Source organism: Dasypus novemcinctus, chromosome X (assembly GCF_030445035.2).
Source record: "Dasypus novemcinctus isolate mDasNov1 chromosome X, mDasNov1.1.hap2, whole genome shotgun sequence".
Taxonomy (NCBI): domain Eukaryota; kingdom Metazoa; phylum Chordata; class Mammalia; order Cingulata; family Dasypodidae; genus Dasypus; species Dasypus novemcinctus.
Window position 1 is genome coordinate 50593832 of NC_080704.1, and position 12181 is coordinate 50606012.

The 12181-nt window shown below is 38.2% G+C and overlaps 1 pseudogene; it reads left to right on the forward strand.

Annotated features, from left to right (window-relative positions):
* The first annotated feature begins 1074 nt into the window (after nt 1-1074).
* Nucleotides 1075-2006, forward strand: LOC101432821 (SRSF protein kinase 2 pseudogene; annotated as a pseudogene).
* The last annotated feature ends 10175 nt before the right edge of the window (nt 2007-12181 follow it).

The window sequence follows — 12181 nt, forward strand, 5'->3', positions numbered from 1 at the left end:
GAACCTCTACCTTCATCTGAAAGTTAGATGGCTGCAGCGTTACAATTGTCACATCCAGATACTCATAGTGTCCAGTGGAAGGATGGGATGGAACTATTCAAGTATCTGTTTTTAAGAATGAAGAACATTTCCAAATGGTTCCTGTCCTCCCCCCAAAAAGAAATTTTGGGAAAGTAGATGTGGCTCAGTTGACTGAGCTGTCTATCACATGGGAGGTCCCACGTTCAGTTTCCGGTGCCTCTTAAAGAAGACTAGCAAGACAGCAAGCTGACATGATGGGCAGGCACAACGAGCTGACGCAAAAGATGACACAACAAGAGACACGAGGAAAACATAATGGGAGACCCAACAAAGCAGTGAGTGGGGGTGGCTCAAGCAATTAAGTGCCTCCCTCCCGCATGGTAGGTCCCAGGTTCAGTTCCCAGTGCCTCCTGAAAAGAAGACCAGCACACAGCAAACAGACATAGCAAATGCAAACAATGGAGTGGTAGGGAGAAATAAATAAATAAAATAAATCTTTAAAGAAAAGAAGACATTTTGAGTCATTGGCCAGACATTTTTTGTGTCATTGATCAGATTTGCATAATATATCCATACTTAGGTCAATCACTGACAAAGGAAAAAGACCACATGTTTGACATAGACTAATTACTACACACCTCATTGGACTGACAATGTGGCCAGCCTAGCTGTCCTGGAGCACAGGCACAGATGAATAGTTGAACACAATCAAGATTCTATTAGGGGCTACAGCCTGGCTTGGCTCCCATGTTGTCACTGCTGCAGCAGCCTCAGGACCCCTCCCCACCATACCCCTTCTGCTGCATCAAGATGAGCTCCTGGAAAGTGCTGGTCATTCAGACTCAAAAATGGAAGCCGAAAAATGAGAAACATTTGTAAAAGGTATGACTTTCCTAATGGGCAAGAGCCTTTTTTGTTGTCCTGCAGTTTGGATTTATGTGTGTACATCAGGAATGATAGAGTTATATCATATATGTGAAATATATATGTGAAAGTTCCAGCCTGTTGCCTGATGGATACACACAGGAAACCAAGCTGAAGACTGAGTTGCTGATGTTAGTTAACTCTGAGAACTTGCCCTATTCAGAAAGGCTGGAACCTGAGCAGAAAGCTCCCTTAGTTCACCCCCTGTTGCCGCTGGCACCCTCAACACCAACTCTGCTAGGCCCTACTTCCGCAGAGCCAAAGGAGGAGATCCTGGGATCAGACAATGAGGAGCAAGAGGACACTGTGGACTATTGCAAAAGTGGCTATCATCTGGTAAAATCTGGAGACCTTTTTAATGGCCGGGATCATATTTTTAGGAAGCTAGGATGGGGACACTTCTTTACTGTCTGGCTATGCTGGGACATGTAGTGGGGAAGACATTGCAATGAACATTGTAAAAAGGGTCGAGCATTACAGAAATGGCTCTGGACGAATTAAAATTGCTCAAATGTGTTGGAGAAAGTGATCCCAGTGACCCAAATAAAGATATGGTGGTACAGCCAACTGATGACTTCAAGATTGCAAGCAGGAATGGAATACATGTCTGCATGGTCTTTGAAGTCCTTGGTCACCACCTCCTCAAGTGGATCACTAAGTCCAACTACCAAGGCCCCCCAATACATCGCGTGAAGAAAATCATGCAACAGGTTCTATAAAGTTTAGATTATCTACACAGTAAGTGCAAGACCATTTATACTGACATAAAGTAGGAAAACATCCTGATGTGTGTGGATGATGCATGTGTAAGAACAGCGGCAGAGGCCATCGAGTAGCAGAAAGCAGGTGCTCTTCCTCCTTCTGGGTCTGCAATGAGTATGGCTCCACAACAAAAGCCTATAGGAAAAATATCTAAAAGAAAAAAGAAAAAACTGAAAATGAAACAGAAGAGGCAGGCTGAGTTCTTGAAAAAACACCCGCAGGAAATAGAATTGGAGTAAGAAGCTCAAAGGAAAATAATAGAAGAAAACATCACCTCAGCTGTAACTTCCAATGAGTAAGATGAGGAATATCGCTCAGAGGTGAAACTAAAAACAGTGGAATTAGAGGAGTCCACTGAGGGAGAGACTGCAAATGACAATGGTGAATCAGAGAATCAGGAAGAGAAAGAAGATGCCAAGAGAGAAAACACTGAGAAAGATAAAAATAATGTTGAAAAGGAACTTGCAAATATAGACCTTACCTGATTAGAATCACCCAAAACCAAAGGTCATTTTTAGGATGGCCCATTCTGGAACAGCAACTAGAACAGGGGTTCTTAACCTTTTTTTCCCACAGACTCCTTTGCCAGTCAGGTGAAAACCACGGACCCGTTACTAAGTCCACACTACACTGTGTATTATTTAATAAATATATTGCACCTGCATCAACGTGTCCCCACAAGAATAATGCTTTTTGAATTTTCAGTTCAAGCTCATGGACCCTCTGAAATCTTAAGAACCCCTGAGATAGATGATGAAGAAGATAATGAAGATTGCCCAATTCCCAAGGAATGTGTATAACCTTGGTGAGTCAAATGTGGAAAGTGATTACACATATAGCAGCTCCTATGAACAATTCAGTGGTGAACTGCCAAATAGACGATATAAAATTCCACATTTTCAGTTTCCAGAATTTTCCACTTTACTTTTCTCTGGGCACTTAGACCCTATAGCCTGTGGCTCTGCACTTTCCGAGGGATCCCCACTTACTAATCAAGAGGAAAGCAATCCATCCCATGACAGAAGCAGGACATTTTCAGCCTCCAGTACTGGGGATTTACCAAAAACAAAAAAACAGGCAGCTGGGTTGTTGGTGAATCCCCTGAATCCATGGAATGCAGATAAAATTAGAGAAAAAAATTCTGATCTGGGGAAAGCTTGTTGGGTACATAAACAATTCATAGAAGACATCCAGCCAGATGTATCACTATAGCTCCACAGAGGTTTTCTTTTTTATTCTTTAACAAATTAATTTTATTGATACATATTAATACAGCATGAATCCATCCGAAGTGTACAATCCATGGTATTTGGTATAATTACATAGTTGTGCATTGATGACTTCAATCATTATTAAAGCATTTTCATTATTTCAATAATAATATTAATAAAATCAAACAAAAAAACCTCATCACCTCTCAGTGTCTATGTTTCCCCTGCTGTACATAGCTGCTGTTTTATTTCCATCTCTCTAGTTTATTTGTATTTATATTTTGTAAAAACTGTTTTATAAATGCAATATTCCCATATTTCACATGAGGTTTCACTATGTTATAAAGTCCCATGTTACATTTTTTAGCTTTTCTTCTAGTAATATACATGTTCTTGGACTTTCCCTTTCAACTACTTTCATACTCATGTAATAGCTCTGCTAGTTACCAACACCCTGATGTGCTTTCCCCATTTCTGTTCATTTCCAAAGATTTACAAACAACATTTTTACCAGTTCTGTGCAGATTAACCCTCAGATTTCCATTCTCTACCCTAATTATTTTTCTGGTGCCCTATATTCTAGTATTAACACCATGAGTTTGCACAATATATATTTAGTTCATAAAAGCACAATCATACAGTATTGGTCTTTTTCTGTCTGGCTTGCTTCACTCAACATAATGTCCTCCAGGTTCAGTCATGTTGTCATATGCTTCACGACTCCATTTCTTCTCGCAGCTGCATAATATTCCATTGTGTGTATACACCACAGTTTGTTTATACATTTCTCAGTTGATGGACACCTGGGTTGTTTCCATTTTTTGGCAATTGTGAATAATGCTGCTGTGAATATCAGTGTGCAGATATCTGTTTGTGCCACTGCTCTCAGTTCTTTTGGTTATATACCTAGTAATGGTATTGCCAGGTCACATGGAAGTCTATATTCAACTTTCTTAGGAACTCCCAAATAGTCCTTCACAGCAGTTGTACTATTTTACGTTCCCACCAACAGTTAATAAGCATGAAGTGGTGCTGATGAAAAAATATATATATAAGGGCATGTGAGACTCAGATATAAAATAAAGATGGAAGAGGATATTTTAAAAATGCAGTGAATGTACCTCACTAATGAAAGAAGTTTACAATGTGGGAGGAGTGGGGATGTGGGGAGTGGAGTATATGGGAACCTCATATTTTTAATGTAACATTTTGTGTAATATATGTATTTTTTTAAAAAAAGATAATAAAAGATAAAAAGTGGGGGAGTTTAATTTTAAGAGGATCCCATTTATCTATTTTTTCTTTTGTTGATCATGCTTGGGGTATATAGGCATTAGTTCCTTAATGCCTACCACAATATCTTGAAGAGTTTCCAACATTGTCTTCTAGAAGTTTTAGGGTTGTTGCTTTTATATTTAGGTCCTTGATCCATTTTGAGTTAATTTTTTATTAAGATGTGAAATAGAGTACTCTTTCTTTCTTTTGGATATGGACAAACAGTTCTTCAGGCATTTGATGGACTCATCTATTAGTTTTAGTAGCTTTGTTAAGGATATTTCAGGATTTTTTAGAAATAGGATCACATCCATTAGTTGAATGGATTGTTCTGACCCAGCTAAGAGGGCTTGAGACCTTGTCAAAAATCACTTGACATAGATATGAAGGTCTATTTCTGAGTTCTCAATTCAGTTTCTTTGATCAGTCTATGAGTCTTTCTGCAAGTACCATGCTGTGTTTTTTGTTTTTGTTTTTTTAACAGCTGTAGCTAAGTAACATGCTTTAAAGTCAGGAAGTGAGAGTCCTCCAACATCACTCTTCTTTTTAAAGACATTTTTGGCTATTCAGGCCCCTTTACTCTTCCAAATAAATTTGATAAATGGCTTTTTCATTTTTGCAAAAATATTGCTGGGAATTTTATTGGCTTTCATTGAATCTGAAATCAGTTTGTGTATATCTGACATCTTAAGGATATTTAGTCTTCCAGTCCATGAAAACAGAACGCCCTTCCATTTATTTAATTATTCTTTGGTTTCTTTAGCAATGTTTTGTAGTTTTCTGAATACAGGTCCTTCATGTCCTCTGGGTTAAGTTTACTCCTAAATATTTGCTTCTATTAGTCGCTATTATAAATGGAATTTTTTCTCATTTCCTTCTTAGATTGCTCATGAGTAGTGTATAAAAATGTTATTGATTTTGCTTGTTAATCTTGTATTCTACCACTTCGTTGAACTCATCTATTAGTTTTAGTAGATTTGTTATGGATATTTCAGGATTTTTAAGATGTAGGATCACATCATCAGTGAATAGTGAAAGTTTTAACTTCTTCCTTTCCTATTCGGGTCCCTTTCATTTATTCATCTAGCCTAATTGCTCTAGCTAGAACTTATAGCATAATATTGAATAACAGTAGTGACAGTGAGCATCCTTGTCTTGTCTCTAACCTCGGTGGGAAAACTTTCAGTCTTTCACTGTTGAGTACAATGGTAATTGTAGGTGTTTCCATATATACACTTAACCATATTGAGAAAGCTTCCTTTCTATTCCTATCTTTTGGAGTGTTTTTTTAATCTGGAAATGATGCTGTAATTTTTCAAATGCCTTTTCTGGATCAATCAAGAAGATAATGTGATTTTTCTTCCTTAATTTATTAATTTGGTTTATTACATTAATCGATTTCCTTGTGTTGAACCATCTTTGCATACCTGGGATAAAAAACACTTAATTGTGAGGTATAATTATTTCAATGTGCTTTTGGATTTGTTTTGCAAGTATTTTGTATTCATTGGAGATACTGGTTTGTGATTTTGTTTCATAGTATCCTTTTATTTATTTATTTTTCTTTATTTTCTTTTAAATGTTACATTAAAAAAAATATGAGGTCCCCATATACCACCCACCCCACACACCCCAACCCTCCCACATCAACAAAGTCTTCCATCATTGTGGCACATCCACTGTACCTGGCAAATACATTCTGGAGAACCACTGCAGCATGTGGACAGTGGTCCACATTGTAGTCCATACTCTCCCCCAGTCCAGCCAGTGGACTCCCCCAGTCCACGACAGGACATACAACATCCAGCATCCGTCCCTGCAGCACCACCTAGGACAACTCCAAATCCTGAAGATGCCTCCACACCATATCTCTTCTTCCCTCTCCCGACCATCAGCAGTCACCGTGGCCACCCTCTCCACATCACTACTACAATTTCTTCCCTTACTAATCACAATAGTTCCCCAGAAGAACACCAGTAAGTCCACTCTAATCCATACTCTATTCCTCCATCTTGTGGACCTGGGATGGCTATGTCCAATCCCCCACTACATCAAGAGGGGGTTGAGATTCCACATGGATGATGGAAGCAATTCTCCTGCTTGCAGCTGTAGGCACTCTTGGCTCCCTGGTGTGGTGGTTGACCTTCTTCACCTCCCTGTCAGCTGGCCAGGGTAAGTTCAATAAACCAGAGGGTAGGAGCTGCAAGTCTGCTGAGGAGCAGGGTCTGGCTGTCACACGGTCACTTCAGAGATTCAGGTCTCCTGAGTATATACCAACCCAAATGCCAACCACAGGTCCAGTAAAAGTAACAGAAGAGGCATGTGTAGAAAGGTTGTATCTGAGTCCAACTCCATTACACTCAGGAACACAAACTCCAAAGTAAGGCCAACTGACATGGCCCTGAACTCCAGAGCCATCTGTCTTTACCGCAGAACCTGTGGATCGCTGCAGCCCTCAGGAGAACCAAGACCTGGGTTTCCATCTACCTTGGTTGTCTCTGGTACCCTGCTGAAGCATGCATAAGCATCACCCCCTGATGACCGCCTGACTCTTTTTTGGAGACTCATAGCCATATAAACTCATTTGTCCTTTCCATTTCCCCCTTTTATCGAAGGTCAAAATGCAGTTTTTAACACCTGATATTACATGTAGGCTGAGATATTCTGCTGGTCTGATTTGACCTCTTTGTTCATGGTCTTTTTGTAGTTACATCATCAGCTGGTGCTCGGTAGTAATCCCTCGGTGCCAGGGAGGCTCATCTCCGGGAGTCATAGCCCACACTGGGGGGAAAGCAATGCATCTACATGCTGAGTTTGGTTTAGAGAGTGGCCACATTTGAGCAACATGGAGGCTCTCAGGAGATAACTCTTAGGCACCCCACAGCTATAGGCCTAGTTCATATTTCAGGCACACAGGCTCATAATCGGAGCCATCAGTATCAAGGGCTCATTGTTGGACCATCCATCTTTATTGGTCTTTGCCATTGCACTTGGGGGATTGTTGTTGTTCCATTGAGGAATGTGATAGAGTTCCCCTGGTCAGGAATTCAGCACTCTCTCATCTGTTGTTTCCAACTGAAACCACTATGAAAATATCCAAACCTTTCTATGTACCCTGTATACATGCCCTGGGGAACTCCCTCCCAACCGTGTGCCCCCCACTAATGACACCCTACACATGTGCTCCTCCCCCACCATAGTTGAACCTCTCTTAGTCCAAAACTTCTTCAAAAAGGAAACCCAATATATTGCCAGGTTCCATTAATAGAAAAATGGAATATAGTGATGGGTTTAAAAGTTAGATATAGAATACATAGAAATTTACTGGTTTGGGTATTAGGGTGATGCTGGCTTCATAGAATAAGTTTGGTAGTGTTCTTTCCTGTTCAAATTATTTGAAGAGCTTGAGCAAAATTGGTATTAGATTGTTTTTGAATTATTGGTAGAATTCACCTGTGAAGCCATTTAGTGCTGGGCTTTTCATTTTTGCAAGGTTTTTCAATCTCTTTATTTGTGATTGGTTTGTTGAGGTCTTCTCTTTCTTCTAGGGTCAGTGCAGGTTTGTGTATTTCTAGGAATTTGTCCATCTCCTCTACATTGTCTAGTTTTTTTGGCATACAGTTGTTCATAGTATCCTCTTTTAATCTCTATTATTTCTTCAGGGTCAGTGGTAATGTCTCTCCTCTCATTTCTGATTTTATTTATTTGCCCCTATTATCATTTCTTCTTTGTCAGTCTTGCTAAGGGTTTGTCAATTTTGTTGATCTCAAAGAACCAACTTCTTGTTTTCTGGATTCTGTTTACTGTTTTTTTGTTGTTGTTGTTACACTCAATTTCACTTATTTCTGCTCTGATCTTTACTATTTCTTTCATTCAGCTTGGCTTGGAATTAGTTTGCTGTTTTTTTACTAGATTCTCCAGGTGTGCAGTTAGATCTTCAATTTTAGCTCTTTCTTCCCTTTTAATACAAGCATTGAGGGCTATAAATTTCCCTCTCAGTGCTGCCTTTGTGGTGTACTGTAGGTTTTGATATGCTGTGTTCTCATTTCATTTGTCTCAAGTTATTTGCTGAATTCTCTTGCAATTTCCTTTTTGACCCACTGATTATTTAAGAGTGTGTTGCTTTTGATAATGGACAAACTCCACCCCAAGGAGCAGAGAGAGTCTACAACTGCAAGCAAGATAGTCCCATCCACCTGCCCCAAGAGATCTTAGCCCCCTCTCAACTGGAGGCAAAGTGGGCATCACCATCCCTGAATCCTCAGGATGGAGGAATAAACGACAGACTAGAGTAGACTTATTGTTATTCTGCTATAAACTTACTGTTTTTCTAGCAATGGAAGAATTTTTAATTGATGTGGGGGCAGTGGCCACCAGAGGTTTTGTGGGTGGGAGAGGGGGAAATAGGTGTAATAAGGGGGCATTTTCAGGACATTGAAGTTGTTCTGAATGACACTTCAATGACAAATGCAGGCCATTATATATTTTGTCATAACTTACAAAATTGTGTGGGAGAGAGTTTAAAATATAGTGTAAACTATAATCCACACTTAGTGGCAATACTCCAATATGTGTTCATCAATTGTAACAAATGTACCACACTAATGAAGGATGTTGTTAATGTGGGAAAGTAAGGGAGGAATAAGGAGTGGGGCATATGGGAATCCCCTACATTTTTTTATGTTACATTTATGTAGTCTAAGTAACTTTTAAAAAATGAATATGACTATGTTGTTTTCTCTCCATACATTTATGAATTTTCCATTTTTCCACCTATTGTTGTTTTCCAGCTTACTTCTGGTATGATCAGAAAAAGTGATTCCAATAATTTCAATCTTTTTAAATTTATTGAGATGAGACTTGTCTCGTGACTCAACATATGGCCTATCCTGGAGAAGGATCCATGAGTGCTTGTAAATAATGTATATCCTGCTGTTTTGGGGTATAATGCTCTATAAATATCTATTAGATCTAATTCATTTAGCATATTATTCAAGCTGTTTCCTTATTTATCCTTTGTCCAGATGTTCTATCCAATATTGAGAGTGGCGTGTTGAGGTCTCCAACTATTATTGTAGAGACATCAATTTCTCCCTTCAGTTTTGCCAGTGTGTGCCTCATGCATCTTGGGGCACCCAGGTTAGCTGCATAAATATTTATTATAGTTATTTCTCCTCGGTACATTCCTCCTTTTATTAATATACAGTGACCTTCTTCATCCCTTACAATAGTTTTGTATTGAAAATCTATTTTTTCTGATATTGGTATTGCTACTCTAGCTCTTTTATGGTTATTATTTGCATGGAATATCTTTTTCCAACATTTCATTTTCAACCTGGTTGTGTTCTTATGTGTGAGGTAAGTCTCTTGTAGACAGCATATAGATGACTCATATGTTTTATCCATTCTATCAGTCTATGTCCTTTGATTGGGGAGTTCAAGCCATTAACATTCAATGTTATTACTGTAAAAGCATTACTTATTTCATCCATTTTCTCTTTTAGCTTTCCATTGCCATATCTTAAAAATTTTATCATTTAATTTATCCTTCCTAATAATCTTCATTTCTACACTTTTCTCTACTTATCTCTTTTTTTTTCATTCCGTCTGTGGCACTCCCTTAGTAACTCCTGTAATTCTCATCTTTTGTGAACATACTCTCTCAGTTTTTGTTTGTATTTGATGACTTTAAGCTCATCCTCATTCTTGAAGGACAGTTTTGCCAGATACAGAATTCTTGGCTGGCAGTTTTTCTCTTTCAGTACCTTAAATACTTCGTACCAGTTTCTTCTTACCTCCATGGTTTCTGATGAGAGATTGGCATTTAATCTTATCCAGGTTCCCTTGATTATGATGCTTTGTTTTTCCTTTGCTGCTTTCAGAATCCTTTATGTCTGATATTTGTCTTTCTGAATAGTATATGTCTTAGAGTAGATTTATTCAGAATTATTCTGTTTGGGGTGCTTTGTTCTTCTTGGATATTGATATTTATGTCTTTCATAAGGGTTGGGAATTTTTGGTCATTATTTCCTCACATATTTTCTTTTCCTTTACCATTCTCTTCTTCTTCTGGGACACCAATAACACATATGTTTTTGTGTTTCATGTTGTTGTTCAATTCCCTGAAACCCAGTTCCATTTTTTAAATTCTTTTCTCTTTCTGTTATCCTGTCTTTTCCAGTTCAGTTGTTCTATACCTGGAATCATTAATTCTGTCTTCTAGCAATTCAAATATGCTCTTATGTGCCTCTAATGTATTTTTTGTTTTTATTTTTTCTTTTGTTTTTTCTTTTTCTTTTTATATTTATTTCTAATGTGTTTTTCCCTATTTTTAAAAAAATGTTACATTCAAAAAATATAAGAGGTCCCCATATACCCTCCATCCCCCTCACCCCACTCCTCCCACATCAACAACCTCTTTCATCATCATGGGACATTCACTGCATTTGGTGAATACATTTTGGAGAACTGCTGCACCACATGGATAATGGTTTACATTGTAGTTTTCACTCTCCCCCAGTCCACCGAGTGGGCCATGGCAGGACATACAAAGTCCAGCATCTCTTCCTGCAGCACCACCCAGGACAATTCCAAGTCCTGAAAATGCCCCCACATCATGTCTCTTCTTCCCTCTCCCTACCCTCAGTAGCTACCGTGCTCCCTTTCTCCACATCAATGCTACAATTTCTTCCATTACTAATCACAATAGTTCCATAGTAGAATATCAGTAAGTCCACTCTTAATCTCTTCCATTGTGTCTTCATTCCCTCAAGTTCTGTTACTTTCCTTTGCAGGCTTTCAAATTGTTCTTCATGGTCACCCAGGGTCTTCTTAATATCCTTTATCTCTTCATCATATTTTCCTAAAATTCTTTGAATTTATTTAGGAGAGTTGTGTGATTAACGTTAATTAATTGTTTTAAATCCTGTATCTCTTAGGGATGTTTGGTTTGTTCCTTTGGCTGGGCCAAAAAAATGCAGGGAACATCTCTTCCTGTTTCCTAGTATGACTTGTAAATTTTGCTGATGTATAGGTATCTGAATATGTTGAAAGACTATTCCAGAGATGAAGACCACATTATAGAGCTGCTAAGCAGGACCCCAAGGCATTACGCGCTATCTGGAAAATATTCTCTGGAATTCTTCAATTGCAGAGATCACATAGCATTGATGGTTGAACTACTGGGATAAATTATACCCTCAAAAATATGCTATATTGGGGAAATATTCCAAGGAGTTTCTCACCAGAAAAGGAGAAATTCAGCATGTCACCAAGCTGAAGCCCTTGCACCTCTTTGATGTTCTTGTGGAAAAGTATGTTTGGCCCCTTGAAGATGCTGCAAAGTGTACAGATTTCCTGATCCCACTGCTAGAAAGGGTTCCAGAAAAATGAGCTGATGAATGCCTTTGGTATCCTTGGTTGAATTCTTAGTAGATTCTAAAAATATAGTATTCTGAGCTATATTCTGAGCTTAAATCGTGACTCTTATTCTTTAAGAAGATTACGAGTGAGCTGGCTTCATATTCAGATTTTTATTTTGCTTCAAGATACTTTTGTTTGACATTTTGCTTTTTGTGCATTGTAATCCTGGGGAAGGGTAGTCTTTTGTCTTCAGTTTAGTTTCCTAACCTACTTCCTTCTGGAAACAATAGCATGTCTCTAAACATTGCTTTTTGTGTTGTGTGATATTCAAATGTCATTTATTGAACAAAAATTACTTTTATCCTTGTGGTTTGGCAAGTTTTGTAACAATTTATGTAGAAATATTTTAGCTGAGTACTATGTAATTTACAATCTTAAGAAATTATCACTGTAGAACCAAGAAATAGCAAGGAAATGTACTATTTTATCTTCTGGCAAAGGGACATCATTCCTGTTTATAGTGTATGGAAATATTAATTTTCATTAAATATGGGGTGGGGACTAAATAAAATTCTATTAAGAAGGAAGTGAAAAATGCATAGTAAGACTAATATTCATCATTCTGT